The sequence below is a fragment of the Euleptes europaea genome, chromosome 7 (genome assembly GCF_029931775.1).
Source record: "Euleptes europaea isolate rEulEur1 chromosome 7, rEulEur1.hap1, whole genome shotgun sequence".
NCBI classification, from domain to species: Eukaryota; Metazoa; Chordata; class Lepidosauria; order Squamata; family Sphaerodactylidae; genus Euleptes; species Euleptes europaea.
The window spans coordinates 67,945,789-67,965,106 of NC_079318.1; the positions used below are offsets into that span (position 1 = coordinate 67,945,789).

Genomic DNA, 19,318 nt, shown 5'->3' on the forward strand with positions numbered 1-19,318 from the left:
TGCTGAGGCCCCAAACCTGTCTGTACCCTGCCCCCCTCAGGCTCCACCCCCAACATCTCCAGGAATTTCCCAACCCAGAGCTGACGACCCTAATTTTCATTGACCATCAGTCAGTCTCAAGGAGTCAGGCAGATAGTTCAAATGTACATAATATTCTAATACAAAATTTATATGAGTAATCTACTTCCTTCCAAAAAACTGAATTAACTGAACAGGCCCAAAGCATATCTTTAAGAGCCAACAATTAGTACTTACTAAAAAGGCGCTGTGGTGTCCAGTGAATTCTAAACATAATTTTTTGCTGCATAGGTCACAGTTTAAGTCCATAGAAACAACAGGTATAACATTTAGATCCATGTCCCATTGCTTTGGCAAAACAGGGCGATCTAGCTCCTTATTCCATTCATTCCGGAGTCTTTGCATATCACATTTATTAATTGACATCAAATATTTGTTAAAACATTTTTGGTCTCATTTGGACATATATTTAGATATTTGGAAAACAGAGGCATATAGACTTGCCATCATTGTTGTTATACTTTGTTATATTTTTTTATTTATTTCCATTGGGGTAATTAAGATATATATTTTTAAAAGCCTGGAGAAAAATGTCCTGTCCTTGTATTAGATGCTTATTGTATGGAAATGGCCAGTTTAAACTTTTCATGGCATGGAGAAAAAGAACATTACCTGGCAAATAACATCCCATGATTAAGCCTTTGTGCCCTGACCTGGATGGCCCAGGCTAGCCTGATCTCGTCAGATCTCAGAAGCTAAGCAGGGTTGGCCCTGGTTAGTATTTGGATGGGAGACCACCAAGGAATACCAGGGTTGCTATGCAGAGGAAGCACTGGCAAAACCACCTCTGTTAGTCTCTTGCCATGAAAACCCCAAAAGGGGTCGCTATAAGTTGGCTGCGACTTGACAGCACTTTACACACACACAAGCCTTTGTTAAGGAGGCAGGGCATTTTTGTCTCCAGGCAGTTGGCAATCCGACTTGTACTTCATACCCCACAGGTACACTCCCAGCTGCTTTCAGATGCATCATGACATCTTCTGATATGCATAGATACCTTCACCTGATTAGGCAAAAAAAAAAAAAAAAAAAAAAAGCTATACTTCATTTGAGAGATAAACCACAAAAGGGGCTGCATGAATTCCCTCTGACTGAGGGTTGTGGAAGGTGTTGAAGGGCAAGTGTTAGCGGCATTAAGAGGAAATGGCCTTTGCTCACGCTTCTTTAAAAAATGGATGCCCTCCACTCCACTTCATTACACTGCTGTCATTGAATGTATTTTACAAAAGCTATTATCACAAGTATGTGATTTAAAGTTTAAGTGCCTACACAATGGGTGTGTCTCAAGAAGGGAATGTCCTGCCATCTTTGATTCTTAGTGTTCCACTGAAAAGGCTTTTGTAGTTATTGAGCAAAAATTGTTCTCTGATTCCCCCTTCGTCCCTCTCGTTCTCTTGTTGCCTGGATACGGTGTCAGAGTAGTCTAATTACTGCCTGAATCTATTCCAGAATGAAATTAGAAGAGTATCTTTTTGTTAATTCTGAACCTGCTTTAGCGGGAGATTAACTGATGTAGTGTGGTAGCTAGGGAACTGAACCCTGGATCAGGTACTTAATCCTGCCTCTGCCATGAAATCACCAGGTGGCCTGAGGCAAGTTACTCTCAACTTCTCCTTCCCAGTCTGCAATAGGTGATAATAACACTGCCCTATCAGGGTTGTTGTAAGATTATTGAGATAATGTATGTGAGGTGTCCTCAATGCGATGTCCTTGGGCACCTTAATGCCTGCCAACACCTTACTTGGCACCCACCAAGTGTTTTGAAAAAGTGGGTGGGGCCAGGTGGGGCTGTTGCCCGGCAGGCTTCTGATTGACCCCTGGAGATCTCATTGGCTGTGCAGACTCTGAATTTTTTTTAATATATTTGGCAGTGGCTGCCACCACAGCACAAGGATCGTCACCGATCCACACGTTTAAACAACGTGTTGAGTTTTAAAAGCTATTCTGATGACCAGAGCTTCTGCCTGGCGTACTATTAGTGTTAGGCGCGAACTCACTCTCTGGCATTTTGTGATTGGTTCCATCTCGTGTGGCAGCCATTTTGTAGTTGGGCCCATCCCCCGTATCAGAATTTTTAAAAGTATCCACAGACTTTGAAAGGTTGGGGACCCTTGATGCTTTTGGGATGCACAAAAAGCAGTACGGGTTGAGTATCCCTTATCCGAAATGCTTGCAACCAGAAGCGTTTCGGATTTCAGATTTTTTTTCGGATTTTGGAATATTTGCATATACATAATGAGATATCTTGGTGATAGGGCCCAAGTCTAAACACGAAATTTACTTATGTTTTATATACACCTTATGCACATAGCCTGAAGGTACTGAGCCATAGCTCAGTAGTAGAGCACATGTTTTGAACATAAGAAAGGCCCTGCTGGATCAGACCAAGGCCCATCAAGTCCAGCAGTCTGTTCACACAGTGCCCAAACAGGTGCCGTTAGGAAGCCACAAACAAGACGACTGCAGCAGCACCATCCTGCCTGTTTCCACCGCACCCAAAATAACAGACATGCTCCTCTGATACTAGAGAGAATAGGTAAGCAGCATGACTAATATCCATTCTAACTAACAGCCATGCATACCCCTTTCCTCCATGAATATGTCCACTCCCCTCTTAAAGCCCTCCAAGCTGGCAGCCATCACCACATTCTGGGGCAGGGAGTTCCACAATTTAACTATGCGTTGTGTGAAAAAATACTTCCTTTTATCTGTTCTGAATCTTTCACCCTCCAGCTTTAGCAGATGACCCCGTGTTCTAGTATTATGGGAGAGGGGAAAAAACCTCTCCCTGTCCACTCTCTCCAAACCATGCATAATTTTATAGACCTCTATCATGTCTCCCCTTAGCCGCCTTCTTTCCAAGCTAAACAGCCCTAAGCGTCTTAACCACTCCTCATAGGACAGTTGCTCTAGTCCCCTAATCATTTTGGTTGCTCTTTTCTGCACCTTCTCAAGCTCTGTAATATCCTTTTTGAGGTGTGGTGACCAGAACTGTACACAGTGTTCCAAGTGTGGTCTCACCATAGATTTATACAAGGGCAGTATGATATCAGCAGTTTTATTCTCTATTCCTCGTCTAATTATGGCCAGCATGGAATTTGCCTTTTTTACAGCAGCCGCACACTGGGTTGACATCTTCATTGAGCTATCCACTACCACCCCAAGATCTTTTTCTTGGTCTGTCGCTGCCAGCATTGATCCCATCAGTGCATATGTGAAGTTGGGATTTTTTGCCCCAATATGCATCACTTTACACTTACTCACATTGTATCTCATTTGCCATTTTAATGCCCATTCTTCCAGTATGTAGAGATCCTTCTGGAGCTCTTCACAGTCTGATTTTGTTTTAACCACCCTAAATAATTTGGTGTCATCTGCAAACTTGGCTACTTCACTGTTTAACCCCAACTCCAGGTCATTGATGAATAGGTTGAAAAGCACCGGTCCCAAAACAGATCCCTGAGGCACCCCACTGCTCACATCCCGCCATTGTGAGAACTGACCATTGATTCCTACTCTCTGCTTACTATTTTTCAGCCAGCTCTCAGTTCATAAGAGAACTTGTTCTCTTATCCCATGACTATGAAGTTTGCTTAGCAGTCTTTGGTGGGGGACTTTGTCAAAAGCATTTTGGAAATCCAAATACACTATATCCACAGGCTCATTCCTGTCCACATGCTTATTGACGCTTTCAAAAAACTCTAATAGGTTAGTGAGACAGGACCTACCCTTACAGAAGCCATGTTGGGTTTTGCCCAGCAGACCTTGCCCTTCTATATTCTTGACAATTCTATCTTTAATAATGCTTTCCACCAATTTACCCGGAACAGACGTTAAGCTAACTGGCCTGTAATTTCCTGGGTCCCTCCTGGAACCTTTTTTATAAATGGGTGTTACATTGGCCATTCTCCAGTCCTCTGGTACAGAGGCTGATCGAAGGGACATATTACATATCTTTGTTAGAAGTTCAGCAAGTACCCATTTGAGTTCTTGAAGAACTCTAGGATGAATACCGTCTGGTCCCTGTGACTTGTTAGTTTGCAGTTTGTCTAGACGTTCTAGGACTTCCTGCTTTGTTACCACTATTTGCCTCGGTTCCTCATTTTCCCCTCTCCAAAACCTCTGTTCAGGAGAAGGAATCTGCCCTGTATCTTCAACGTTGTAGACAGATGAGAGGAATTCATTTAGTTTTTCAGCAATCGCTTTATCCTCCCTTAGAGTTCCTTTACTCCCATTGTCATCCAATGGTCCAACTGCTTCCCTAGCTGGTTTCCTACTCCTAATATACTTAAAGAATTTCTTATTGTTTGTTTTGATGTGTTTAGCAATATGCCCTCAAAATCTTTTTTTGCATCTCTAATCATCTGCTTGCATTTCCTTTGTGCAAATCTGTGTTTGCTTCTGTTCGCCTCGTTTGGGCAAACCTTCCAGTCTCTGAAGGAAGACTTTTTTTCTCTAATTGCTTCCTTCACCTTACCCGTTAGCCATGGTGGTGACCTCTTGGACTTATTACTACCTTTCCTGACCTGCGGTATACAAGCTAGCTGAGCCTCTAGTAATGTGGACTTGAGTAACCCCCAAGCCTTTTCAAGCGATTTAACCCTCCTAACTGTTCCTTTCAACTTCCTCTTTACCAGTTTTCTCATTTTAGAGAAGTTCCCTCTTTTAAAGTCAAAGGTAATTGTGTGAGATTTCCCAGTCACTTTCCCACTTACATATAAATTAAATTTGATGCCATTGTGATCACTATTGCCAACTGGCTCAACTACATCCACATCCCGCACTAAGTCACTGGCAGCACCACAGAGAATTAAATCCAGGATCGCCTCCCCTCTGGTTGGGTCTATGACCAACTGTTCGAGGGCACAGTCATTTAGGATGTCTAAAATTTTTATCTCTTTGGCTTGACTGGAGCATACATTTATCCAATCAATATGAGGGAAGTTGAAGTCTCCCATTATTACTACTTCATTACCTTTACATGCTTCCCTAATTTCATTCTCCATCTCAAGATCACCCTGAGCCATTTGGTCAGGGGGCCGATAGAACGTCCCCAGTATTAAATCTCCTTTGGGGCCCAGAATTGTCACCGATAAGGATTCTGTGGACGAGTCTGCCCTTTTTATGGTCTCTAGCTTATTAGGCACTATGCTTTCCTTGATATACATAGCAACACCCCCTCCAATACGCCCTTCCCTGTCATTTCTATAGTTTGTAACCAAGGATGACTGTATCCCACTGGTTCTCTCCCCTCCACCAGGTTTCTGTAATGCTCACTATATCTATGTTTTCTCTTAAAACCATGCACTCTAATTCCCCCATTTTTGCTTGGAGGCTTCTAGCATTAGCATAGAAACACCTCCACACTGTTTCTCTCTTTCGACTTCCCTGGCATGTGCCTTTGGGCATCTTTAAGTGGCTATCCATCTTTTTTTTTTCATTCCCTTTCATGTCTTAAGTAATTTCTATGTGGGCAATCTGAAGCAATTTTCCCTTTGTCTGTGTGCACTGAGTTTGCCCGAACCAGGTGCTTCTCAGCTCCTGTTGGCTTTCCCCCCAGGTTCAGTTTAAAAGCTGCTCTGCCACCTTTTTTATATTACACGCCAGCAGTCCGGTTCCATCCTGGTCTAAGTGGAGCCCATCCCTTTCGTATAGGCCCGGCTTGTCCCAAAATGTTGCCCAGTTCCTTAAGTCCTCTTCCCTGCACCACCGTCTCATCCACGCATTGAGACTCACCAACTGTGCCTGCCTAGCTGGTCCTGCACGTGGAACAGGTAGCATTTCTGAGAAAGTTACCTTGGAGGTCCTGGCTTTTAGTCTCCTGCCTAGCAACCTAAATTTGGATTCCAAGACCTCCGGACTACATTTCCCCACGTCGTTGGTGCCAACATGCACCACAATAACTGGCTCCTCCCCAGCACTATCTACCAGACTATCTATATGATGGGTAATGTCCGCAGCCTTCGCACCAGGCAGGCAAGTCACCATGCGGTCCATGCTGCCGCCAGAAACCCAGCTATCTACATTCCTAAGGATTGAAACCCCCACTACAAGAAGCCCCCCTCCCCTCTGAGGCATATCCTTGGTACGAGAGGATATCTGTTCATCCACCAAGGAAGAGGTCCCTTCTAAGGTACCACATCCCCTTACCTCAGTGAGATGGCCTCCTTCCCCAGGGGCTCCATCATCCATGACCGGCAGGTTGCCATCACCTTGGGACTGGGATGTGACTATTTCATCCCCAGAGTCCTTAGTCACCTCTCTCTCTGCCTGCCTCACCTCATCCAGTTGAGCTACCTTGGCCTCAAGGAAGCGAACTCACTTCCTGAGAACCAGGAGATCCCTGCACCAAGCAAACATCAGGCAGATAATCACACATGTGACACTCCATGCAGCACACTGGATAGCCCCCCGACCCCTGCTGGCTTTCTACCTTCATAACTGGTATTTATTTAATTAATTATTATATTATTATTTGGTGTTGTAACCCTGTTTTTTACTCTCTTGCACTCTTCCTGTACCAAATAAGAATTGAGTTCTGAAATTCCTTGCCCTGCCGCTATCTGATGCTAATTCACATAGATATTCAAGTTGCTTGGTACTCCAACTGGATGGAGATAATTACTCTGCCACGATAACAAGATTTTATACTCACCCTATAGATCCCCAGGCTCGATCCACAGGCTAAGAGCCACAGGGCAAGAAGATTTTCCCCAAATTTGCATGAAGATTTCCCCCAAATTCAGTTGCTACTCTAGTTTAAAAAGGTAGCAGGGCTGGGAAAGACCCATGACCTGAGGCCTTGGCCACTGCCAGCCTGAGTAGACGATGCTGGGCTAACCAAACCAATGGTCTTCTTCATATGTTCTTTCCGTGCATAATTTTTGCCCGCTTTCCCCACAGGTTAGCAAAATACGTTTAGCGTGCCTTTACTGATGTTCAGTTCTCTGTCAGCCTTGTATAGAGTTGCCAGATGCCCATCCGCAGCAGGCGAGCTCCCCCCACTGCACTCTGTGGCCTTCTCGTGCTTGGCCAAGCAGTGGGAGAAAAATGGGGGCAGGACATCACAAGTACTGCGACATCACTTTTGGACAACTGTCCATGATGCTGTAGGAATTTCCCTAATCTCAATTATCTTTACCACGTAGATTGGGTGAATTCCTAGAGCGGGGGTGGGGGGGTGGGGGCTATGACATCACTTCAGGGTGTACAGAGCACCCCAGCCTTCACCCCTCAAAAGCTCCCAGGGCTTGCTCGCACAGGGCTGGCAACCCTAACCTTGCACAGAAAGAGAGTACTGAAACTGGAAGAACATACTACCTCATTCTCCTAGATCATAGAATCATAGAGTTGGAAGGGACCACCAGGGTCATCTAGTCCAACCCCCTGCACAATGCAGGAAATTCACAACTACCTCCCCCACACACACCCCAGTGACCCCTACTCCATGCCTAGAAGATGGCCAAGATGCCCTCCCTCTCATGGTCTGCCTAAGGTCATAGAATCAGCATTGCCAATATAGTGTGGTGGATGAAACATCTGACTTGGACCTCAGTAGACTTGAGCTTAAAACCATCTCAACAACAAAACTCAGGGACAATGATGGCCCAATCACTGCCTCTCAACCTAATCTACCCCACAGAATTGTTGTGAGGATATAATGAAATTATACCTATATGCCAATAAAAGCTTGTGTTGTGTTGTGAAATTATACCTACCATTGCCAGTTTCAGATTCTTGAAAGAAGAGCAGGATTACAAATGTCATAACAGTAAATGATAGCCATCATTGATCTGTGATTTAATGCGGCCCATTAGGACTTTATTAAACACATGAACACATTAAGCTGCCTTATGCTGAATCAGACCCTTGATCCATCAAAGCCAGTATTGTCTACTCAGACCGGCAGTGGCTCTCCAGGGTCTCAGGCAAAGGTCTTTCACATCACCTACTTGCCTAGTCCCTTTAACTGAGGTGCCGGGGATTGAACCTGGGACCTTCTGCATGCCGAGGCTCTACCACTGAGCCACATGAGAGTGACCCAGAAATACCGAAATATTGACAAACTCTGCCTGTAACAATTAGAAAAAGGAATATTGACAAACTCTGTCTTTTTTTCTACTTCTTATGGATATGGCTTGGGGTATACAAGCAATCTATTTTTAAAAAATTGACAGGTAAGAAAGCTTCAGAGCTCTAGGAGCACATTGTAACTGGTTTATCTACATATGCAGTCAATTGGGTAGTAGAATTCTGAGGTGCTAGAATGGGCAGGACCGCTTAAGAGGGTCTCATATGCTTAATTATCCCGCCCACATGAAAAACCTCCTGCAAATTAAAAATTAGCATATCCGGTAGAGAGGTTCCACCCAGCATTTTGCACGCTGTGTTAGTTTTCCCCATCCAGGGAATGATTAGAGGAACTTTGAGAAATGTCCTTCTAACATAGTATAGTTCATTCTATCGTTTCAAGAACCTTCCCATCTCGTTACCGTCTCATGCGCAGACTAGGCCTCACATAAGCCACTCACATAAGATCTAGGACCACCGTTCTTCTTGCTCCTCTCCTTACCTCAGTCTTCCTTTATTCTTTCTCCTCAATAACGTTAAAGCTACCTGCGTGTAGAAATGCAAGAAAGGTGCTACATCCTAGTAGACAAGTTGCCAGCAATGTTAGTAACACCCCCCCTTTGAGAAAGAAGCCCCCCCCCAAAAAAAATGGTTGTGCTGGTCTTGTCTGCTTCATTGCAGCCTGTCCCTGGGCTTGTTTATAACTTTTCTCAGTGCATTTCGAGTCCTTCCGTTTTCAAATGACTTTCCTTGTCAGAATTCTAGAGGGAGGGGAACAAATGGCTAGACACCGAGGTGCCTGCATCTGATCTGTAGGTGCCAGGTCGCTCAGGTGCCTGGGATATGTCCAGTCCTGTGAAATGTACTTGCTGCTTCTTGTTAGGCATCCTGCAGGTTTGCATTTATCGGCAATTCCCAAACCACAAATACAGAGAAGTGTGTGGGTGGACTGCCGTGGTTAGGAAATGTGTATTTCATCCATTTTGGCATTAGAAGCAAGTTTGGGAGGGAGGGTTTTGCATTTGGGATTGAAAACATTCAAACATATTAGTTTATTTGGTCCCTTTCCTCCAATATTTCAACCAGCATTAAGTGCCGTGTCAGTGCAGACTTGTGATGTAACATCCAGACAGAATGGCGGTGCTAAGCATGTAATCTGTCCTGAACAGCTTCTTGGATTTCTGGCAGCCATCGCTAGGGTCTAAATGGTTGCCAAGGTCAACCATAGAATTATTTTGAAGACTCAAAGGATGATAAGACCTAGCCACAGGAATGTTTGCCCTTCCATAGATACACATTTCTACACAGCTTGAACTATTTCTCCACAACTATTATTTGGGATATTGGAGAGGCGTTAAGGGAAACTTGCTCAAAAGCAAATTTTGCAACATGTGTAGGGGTTGTCAAGTCCCAGGGTAGACCTGAAGTTTTATGGGTTGACTCAAGGTTTCGGGGGAGTGGGGAAGAGAGGAATTAAATGCCAGGTTAAGGAGGCAGAAGCAAACTATTTTGCACAGGGTAATTTCCCAGCCATCTTTCTAAATTTACCTTCTCCTATGTCAGTGGTGGCGAACCTATGGTACACGTGCCAGAGGGGGCACTCAGAGCCCTCTATGTGGGCACGCGCGCCGTCGCCCAGCACAGAAAAGCAGCCCCAGCAGCAGGAGAGGTGGCGGGAGGGATTCCCCCAGCCGCCTCATGGTGGCGACCCCTGCCCGCAGCCCTGGCTCTTGCACCGGGCAGCCTCTCTCCTCTCCTTCTTTTGGCAGCCACAAGGGGAGGGATGAGGGGGAGAAAGTTGAGCTCCCCGGGTCCTCTCACCGTCTCCGGGGCGCCTGCGAGCTTCCCTCTCTCTCCCCCTCGGCGGTGCAGGGTGATCTTGCTGCGGCCGCCCCCCAGGCGCCAGGACAGGCCCAGATGGCTGGCGGCGTGTCCGGGCTCTTCTCGAGCAGGAGCCGTCACGCCACTCCTGCTTTGCGCTGCCAGCGTCTGTCCCGCACGGCGCGAGCAGTGGCAAGACTGGAGCTGGCTCCGGCTGCCTGCACCGCCCCCGGCCCTGCCCTCGGAGGAGGAGTCCCGCCGGGGCAACCTCCACCCTCGCTTCTCACCCAAAACTGCTGCTGCTTGCGCGGCCTGGCCAACTTCCCCGAGGCTGCAGTAAGTGGGCGATCCTGAGGTAACACAGCGACATCGCCTTGCTTTCCCGCCGTCGCAGGGATTCCTCCGCTGGTACGATTGCCAAAGATAGGACTTTTTGGAGGACTTTGATTCATAGGCACTTAACACACACACACGATTGCCAACCTCCAGTTGGGGCCTGGGAATCTCCTGGGATTACAACTGACCACCGCTCTACACAGATCAGTTCCCCTGGAGAAAATGGCAGCTTTGGAGGGTGGACTCTATGGCATTATACCCCGCTTAAATTTCTCCCCAAACTCTGCTGTACCCCAGATCTCCAGGAATTTCCCGGCCTGGAGTTAGCAACCGTATTCAGGTTAAATTGCCATGTTGGCACTTTGTGATAAATAAGTGGGTTTTGGGTTGCAGTTTGGGCACTCGGTCTCTAAATGGTTCGCCATCACTGTCCTTTGTGTACCACATCTTTCCATTGTCACTATCTTGCTGTCTTTTCTGTGGGGGAAAGCAGCTGAGAGGTAGACGCCAAGAAAAGCACAATAAATGTATTTTAAAATACATAGGAAAAAGGGCCACAGTTAGGGTTGCCAGTCTCCAGGTACTAGCTGGAGATCTCCTGCTATTACAACTGATCTCCAGCCAATAGACACCAGTTCACCTGGAGAAAATGGCTGCTTTGGCAATTGGCCTCTATTGCATTGAAGTCCCTCCCCATCCCAAACCTTGCCCTCTTCAGGCTCTACCCCAAAAACCTCCCACCAGTGGCGAAGAGGGACCTGGCAGCCCTAGCCACAGTCTTGCACTTGAAACCTTTTTTTAGAAACCAAAAACACTCCCTGGTTTCCAAGCTCTTAGGCTTCTGAAGGAGACCTGCTGATTCTCATGTTCTAAGCCTCAGGAGGCCTGGAAATCCTAACCAAGAGTGTAATTCTGTGCTATTATCACGTGCATACCCATACAAAGATGGCACAAACTAGGGGGGGGGGCTTGAGGGCAGTGTTTCATGATTTCTGCCTTCCTGGTTTTCTCAGCAAGCATCTTGGCTTCTCCAGTTCCATGTTGTAGCAGAAGTAATCTTAGTGCATGACTTCTTTTGGAGACTGGCAATGTTCTCAGGGGGAAATGGCAAGCAGGGCGCAACTTGGACCGATATTAGTGGAAAGTTAATCCCCCAGCTACATTTGTCAAAAGATTTCACAGCTATTTCCCCATGAATCTCCTCCCACCAGTTTTCTATTCCTAACCCTTTGTCTTGAAACCGTATGAAACTCACAGGCTCCCTTGGAATGTTTATGTGTTCCTTCAAATCTGTAGATCACTGAGATGAAAGCCAGTTTAGCAAGACTGATTGCAACACAGGGCAGGTACCTACACAAAATGAAAGTAGTAGAGCCACTAATTGGCTGTACATAGGGTTGCCAGGTCCCTCTTCGCCACTGGCAGGAGGTTTTTGGGATGGACCCTGAGGAGAGGAGGGTTTGGGGAGGGACTTCAATGCCATAGAGTCCAATTGCCCAAGTAGCCATTTTCTCCAGGTGAACTGGTCTCTATCGGCTGGAGATCAGTAGTAATCGCAAAAAGGAAATGTGAGATAGTTTAAGAAAAAAACTGAATCAACTTTTCACTGCACAAACATTCAACCACAAGACATTTCTGTTCTACAAAATGCAGTAGGAGTCTTGAAAAGAGCATTTTTTAATATTTTTGTTAGGCCACAGTGCAACATTTCAAAGTAATGTCTTTTAGATGGTCAGAAGTCAAAACTTAAATGTATTGTTTTTTTCAATACTCGTGGTCTCCTATATGTGTTTTCTTTCCTACAGCTCAGTCACATTTAACCATTCCATAATAGGAAATATTATAACTTAGGACTAAAAACACTGCAACGTGCTCACCGATGGTAGTTTGGGTTTTCTAAATTTAGCTGTTTGGCAAATTATGTTGATTTCATGCAAGTACATTGACATACTAGTAATAGTTCTCTGTCTGTGTGTTTATGTGTGTATTCTTTTTTCTAATATTTTCTACAGATGTATCATATGACTAACAATAACCCTCATAATGAACATTTAAAAATACACTATTAGCAAAAGGGGAAAAATATTTAATGACAATACTAATAGATAGATATTATTAATGTATTTATTTTGATGTGCATATATTTTTGATGTACCTCTCAAGGCTGGAGAAATTCTCTGTCTCAGACTTATGGGTTAAATATCTTAGAACATATCCGCAAGATCACTTAATATCACTTAATTAGCTCTAAGCACTCTTTAGCCGTGTTGATATACAATCAGGCCTGAGTCTTATCTTACTTACAGGAATGGGGTGGTTACAGTTTCCTGTGGCTCCGTCCTTTGCCACTCTGTTAATTCATGAATCTGGAAATTATATGGGAAGGGCAGGATCATATGGGAAGATCCCTGCGGTTCCCAGATCAGAGGTGGGGGTAGCATCAGCATTTGTTCTTCCCACTTTATCTTGGTCCTCCCATGTGGCTGTACAATTGCTGCATTAATGGAACAGTGTGAAATGCAGTTTCAGGTTAAAAGAACAGAGGAAGTGATGCTTGAAAAATATATTTCCTTCACCCTCTTGGAGCTTATTTACGAGCTACGCGGAGGCAGGCGATGGCAAACCAGTTCTGATTGTTTCTTTCGTTGAAAACCTTTTGGCGGCACCATAGGTTGGCTGTGCCTTAGTGGCACTTTACAAATGCACATAAGGGTGTGTTCTGGTATATGTGTACATGTATATGTGTCGTTACTCTGATGATATTAATTGTTAAATACTGAATTACTTTGCCCCACCCTGAATGGGATGCTTCAGCCTTTCAACACTGTGGAGTTCATGTAGACTACAAGTGATCTTATCTGGATTCATGTGTCACCGAGATCATGGGCTCAAGTCAAGTTTATTAATACGGTCTATTTGACCAGCCAGAAATTAGTACATCACATTGTCTAACTTGATAAAACTGTAAAACTGAATCAAATTACAAAAATTAATAAAACTCTAATATTAATAAAATATAAAATAGTAGTGCATAAGATAAAAGTAGTCTTAAACTGACAAAAAGTATAGAAGTATAAAAGACAGGAGATCTCCAGTCACTACATGGAGGTTGACAAGCCTAGTGATAAATAAAATTATCCTTTTGCTTTGACAGCAGGCCTAACAATCACAGGGGCATTAATTCTTAGCCATAAGACATTATTTGAGATACTTATTCAGCAAAAACAAAGAACTGATGTGAAGTCTGAAAACAGAAAAGCAAGAAATTTGGGACATATGAGTACCTCATGACCATACAGAGGCTTTGCTGAACAACTAAAAGCAAAAACAAGCCTAAGGCTTGCAGCAGTTTTGGACTGAATAAACTGTTCTAGAGTTTGTTCCGGCAACACTTCTTTTGCCCCTACCCTCAAACATAAGCTGGCAGAAGTCCCAAAAGTGAAATAAACCATGTATTTTCCATCAGCCCCATGTTCCGAATCCTGCCATGCAGCAGTCAGCAGGGGGACTGGATACAGCTGCAGGCCTTATGTTGTTGACCTTTTCAATATGAGCATGCAAAGCTATCTTTTACTGTCAGACCATTGACCTATTTAGCCCAGTATTGCCTGTTCCAGCTAACTGCAGTTCTCCAAGGTCTTGGGCCCAAATCTTTCTCAGTCTTCTCCTTGGGGTACTTTTGACTAGAGACGTCAGCGGTTGAAGGTGGGACTTCCTGCATGCAAAGCACATCTTCAGCCACTGAGCTATAGGGCTTCTCCTTGCCCTAAACCTTTAACCAGCTCATCTGTCTGTCTTGCTCAGGTTGCAGTCCTAAGATCTGTTTTTAATGATTTATGGCCTTGGTCAGAGACTGGAGTCACTGTTTTAATCCTCACTGTGCTCGTTCGCCTGCACTTTGGAGTTACACAGAGAAGACTTTCATAGCAACACCTGTTTGCCAAGGGTGGGGCACTGACAATTGAATGGATATGCCTATAGGTGTTATGTGCATACCTGGAGATGTTGATTCAGTATAGCGTAAATGAAATGTAACAGTACCCACAACGGAAAGCACCTGAAGGGGTCAGTAACTTTGAATGGTTAGCAAAAGAACCTACCTTTATGGCTAGGTCAGCATTCCCTTACCATGTATGAACTTTTCTTGAGTTTACTGGAATTTTGCTCAAGCCTCTGATACCCAGTACAGCTGAAACCCGCTGATATAATCCTGAACAGATCTACCCCCTTCTAAGCCCATTGACTTCAATGGACTTCAAAGGATGTAATTCTGTTTAGGATTGCACAGCAAATCCCGAACAGACATCTAGAAAGGAACAACCCAGTTTAAAGGTTTATAAGATTACAAGTGGCGACGTGGGAGAAGCTTGTTCACTCTTTCTTATAGTACTAGAACTCGGGGTTACCCAGTGTGAGTGATGGGCAATGGATTCAGGTCCGGCAAATAAATGACTTTTTCACATAACGCATCATTCATTTATGGAATTCACTGTCGCGACATCTGGTAATGGCCAGTGGTTTAGATGGATGGAAAGGGGGGAAATAAACCAGTTCATGGACTGAAGACCTGTCAATGGCTATGATAGCTAAATGGAGCTTCCATTTTTCATAAACAGTATACCTTTGAAAAGCAGGTGCTAGGAGCATGAAACATAGAGCCGAGGGGATGCTGTGCAGCATTCTGTCAGTTTTAGAGACAGCTGGCAGGGTAAAGGCCTTTAAGCCCCAGTGGTGGGTTTTCTGGAGGCTTTTGGCTGGCCACTCTTGGATGCTAGAGAGGATGGCTAGATCTGCTAGAATTCCTCTTATGCTCTTAATCATGGGAGGAAATAAGAACAACAAGTCGTATGGTAACCATTTATTAATAATATCCTGTTCCTGTTGGAGTAGATGTAGAATGTATATTCTCATAACTCTCCTGTTGGTATGGGAGCATGGAGCATTTTTGTTTTGTTTTAAAATATATTGATGGAATGCTGTGCGGCATTCTGTCTGTTTTGGAGACAGCTGGTAAAGATTATCAGCAAAGGGCTTTAGTGAAAAAACGGATTTGCTAAACTGCGATCAGAACACTGTTCCACCAAATGTACTTTCTTGTCCTCAGCAGAGGCATGTAGCTGATTCTTTAGATGCAACTTTCCGTTAACACTGGAAGCAGATAGACATGTACAAAATAAATGCAGTAGTGAAAATGAAGCCTAAGGAAGGAAGGTTTATTTGCAGGTCTTGAAGGTAATCAGATTGTTTTGTAAAGCTGCATTACTAAACAGCTGCAGTGTTAGCAATTTCCAGGTTGCATTCCTATTATATTTTGAGGGGGACAGTAGCCAGTGTGGAGGAAGGAATTATAGTATTTGGTTTCTGCAAACATCTGAACACTGGGGGGAAATAATTTAACAAGTGCTCCTGATTGGTTTAAATTAAAATTCTCAGATGTTTGGATGAGGTGGCCCTGATAAACTTACTAGAATACATTCTGGTGAAAGCTGTCATTTTTGGAATTAATCTCTCTATGGTGAAATGCCCAGCACCTTTCACTGAAAGGGACAACTCCATTTTTAAATTTACCCGGATTGCAGCCCTATCTGAATCTCCTCACCCCCACCCACAGCAGCTGCCTTTTAAAGCCTCTGGGAGATGCTTGTACGGATTTCCTCCCATTCTCTTTTGGCCTTAGCTGTGTGGGACGTAGTTGTATATGTGCCACAAACATTTGTGGGACAATGTTGCTGACATCACTGTTGCTGACAAATGAAATATTTCCCTGCCCCTGGCCATTTGGCAAAGATTTTTGAAGTATATTATTGTCTTGCTGCTCTAGGCTCTGAGAGGTCCCCTGCAGTACAACTTTAATGCAAAAGCATTCATGCGTTCCTCTAAAAAGATAAAAGAAGTTCAGCACAAAGCCAAGAGTTCCTGCTCCCTTCAGGAATGCCCCACCTTTTCCTTTCTTTTATTTGTTAATACAGAGGGTACGTATTTGCACTTATCTTCTCAAACTGCTGTTTACTCCAGCTGTACTGCAGCAGTAAAATACTAGTTCTGAGTCAGTGTGGATACATTAAAGTGAACAGGGGTAGTTGACTCTCCATTGACTTCAGAGGAATGAGACAAGTACGACTCTGCTTTGGATTGCACTGCATATGCCTCTAGTGAAAAACCTTTACAATTTTAAAATTGGCAAAGTTTGTTGTACAGAAATCATGTGTTTCTGTTGTGTGCCCTTAAAAGAGATTGTTTCACTCCAAAGTGCCACAAGCCACTTTGAGATAGAGGCTAAATGTATGAACCATAACTAGTTTATTGCTGCATTAGCTTTGATGAGTAACAGTTTATTTCATCTGACACATGGAATGGTCCATTGTGTGTGCCTAATCACATGCCACAATCCTAAACACAGTTACACCCTATCTAAGCCCACTGAAACCAATGGTCTTATAAAGGTGTCATTATGCTTAGCGCAGCACTGTCTGATGGGTCTCTTGCAGCTTGAGCGCCTGAACAGTCCACGAACATCATATGCCTGGAGGGATGTCAAAACTTGGTTTCTGGTTTCTTCTATCATATAACAGCTTCACCACATGCAAGCCACCATCTCCTGTTGCAGTCTCCCAGCGATGAAATACACATTGGGGAGGGGCTGTGGCTCAGTGGTAGAGCATCTGCTTGGCATGCAGCAGGTCCCAGGTTCAATCCCCGGCATCTCCAGTTAAAGGGACTAGGCAGGTAGGTGATGTGAGAGACCCCTGCCTGAGACCCTGGAGAGCCGCTGCCAGTCTGAGTAGACAATACTGACTTTGATTGACCAAGGGTCTGATTCAGTATAAGGCAGCTTCATGTGTTCATGCGAACTCTTAGGGCTCTTAGTCCTGTCCGCTGTGACTCTCCACCATCCCTGAACATTCCTGGTAGCAGGTCATAGGCCTCATGGAGGCAAACCAGACAGCAGAAGCTAGTCCACAATAGAGGGGATAATGTGGAGCAGCACCCACACAATAGAGGGGATAATGTGGAGCAGCACATAATGTGGAGCAGCACCCACACAGTTTACCAGAGCGTGTTCGCACATATGCATGCTCATGCTTATCACCAGACTGCTGCATGAAGTGTTGGCTTGAGTGCCTGAATGAGCAATAGCAGATCAAAATGTAACTGAAAGAACTTTCACCTCACCTCACAGTGCTTTTCAGTAGTTTCACAAGGGCTCATCGTCAAGTGTGGAATAGCAATCCAGATACCCATGCAAATAACTTCCCACAGTGCTTGTTGCTGATTAAAACCAACAGAACTGGATCCCACCCCCATGCTTGTGTGTTAAGTGCCGTCAAGTCACTTCCAACTCATGGCGACCCTTTGAATCAATGTTCTCCAAAAAGTCCTATAGTTAATAGCCTTGCTCAGGTCATGCAGACTGAGGGTCGTGGCTTCCTCTGCTCTTCCCCAGGAGCTGATCGAGTGCCATGCCCCATTCCACATCATTGCAATTTGAACCTACTCCTTATGTTTTGAATTCCGGATGTGTCCACATAAAGCTCCTAAAGGCTGCTTGTTAGAGAATGGAGGGATCGTCTTAGCACAGCCATGTTCGCACATAATTGAGTCTTAATTTCTGAGAGCCAGCGTGGTGTAGTGGTTAAGAGCTGTGGTTTGGAGCAGTGGACTCTTATCTGGAGAACCAGGTTTGATTCCCCTCTCCTACAACATGAAGCCAGCTAGGTAACCTTGGGCCAGTCACCTTTCTCTTAGAGCTCTCTCAGCCCCACTTACCTCACAGGGTGTCTGTGGTTGGGAGGGGAAGGTGATTGGAAGCCGGTTTGATGCTTCCTTAAGTGGTAGAGAAAGTCAGCATATAAAAACCAACTCTTCTTCTTCTTCATTCACAGTGCCTTTGTACCAAATGGCTCAATTTAAGATCCAAGCCCTTCTGCGAACAAAATGTCCTTATTTTAATTGACCAACGCACAGACTCACAGATAAACACAAGCTGTATTATGTTCCTAGTGCCATCCGTGGAGAGCCATTTCTGTATAATCACCAGGCACGGATGGAGAGGGGCACGCCCCCCTCCCCCATTCCAAATGTCAAAATATTTAGCCCACCAATTAACCCGAATCGAGGGAAATTGCTGGGGGAAGAGCTCCCCCACCCCTTTCAAAGTCTCATTAGCCTCCAATTCTGGGCAAAGTGTACGTTTCTAGGGGGTTGTGAGCACACACGCCTGATGCAAAAAACTGAACGAGCATTCTGTCCCGAGAGGCACTTTTACGCAGCCCAAATAATGCACTTTCAATCCACTTTCAGTGCATCTTAAACGATCGTTTGCAAGTGGATTTTGCCAGTTCACACAGTAAAATCCACATTCAAGGTGCGTTGAAAGTGCATTATTTGGGCTGTGTGAAAGTTAGTTACTTTCATTTCTTCCCCCCCTATTTCTCCCCCCCCAAGTGTACAGCTTCGAAAGAAAGAAAAGTGCCCTCCTTTTCATGTGATAGTAATCTGAGACTTTTCCGTTACATGAGGCTCTTAACAAAAGAGTGTAATTCCACCAGCTTTGTTTAGGAAGGTTCCATTGCCTTTTCTGCCCTGTGTCTGCATAGGTGTTCCCCCCCCCCCCCGGGCCTTTTCCTTTCCTAAAAAGCGGCCAGAAGCAAAATCCTGGTTGGAAGCGGAACCTTTCCCTCCGGACGGATGCTTCGGATTCCCCAAAACTGTCCGGCGTGGCGAAGGCGCCTGGGATCCCTCGCCCGGGCTTTCCACCCCTCCCGGCCTCCCTCCTTTGGTTCAGTCTTGGTTTCCTCCACAATGCTTTATGCTAATCGAGTGACATCATAACTAAACACGCAGCGAGTGGCTACTGATGATATTACAAGCCAGCAGAAAGGTCTGAGGTGTGTGCCTGCTACTGGAAGGCTTGGGGAAGGGAGGCAGGAGGGCAGCGGATGGCTCCATGCTTCCCCGGCGCTGCCTTTGACTCTGGCTGGCGACCCGGGGGTGGTTAGGTAATTGCACGAGA

The 19,318-nt window shown here is 44.9% G+C and overlaps 1 protein-coding gene across 1 annotated transcript in view; it reads left to right on the forward strand.

Moving 5' to 3' along the window:
• SPTBN1 (spectrin beta, non-erythrocytic 1) overlaps positions 1–19,318 on the forward strand; it is a 176,883-nt gene that overhangs the window by 16,415 nt on the left and 141,150 nt on the right. The window lies entirely within an intron of this gene.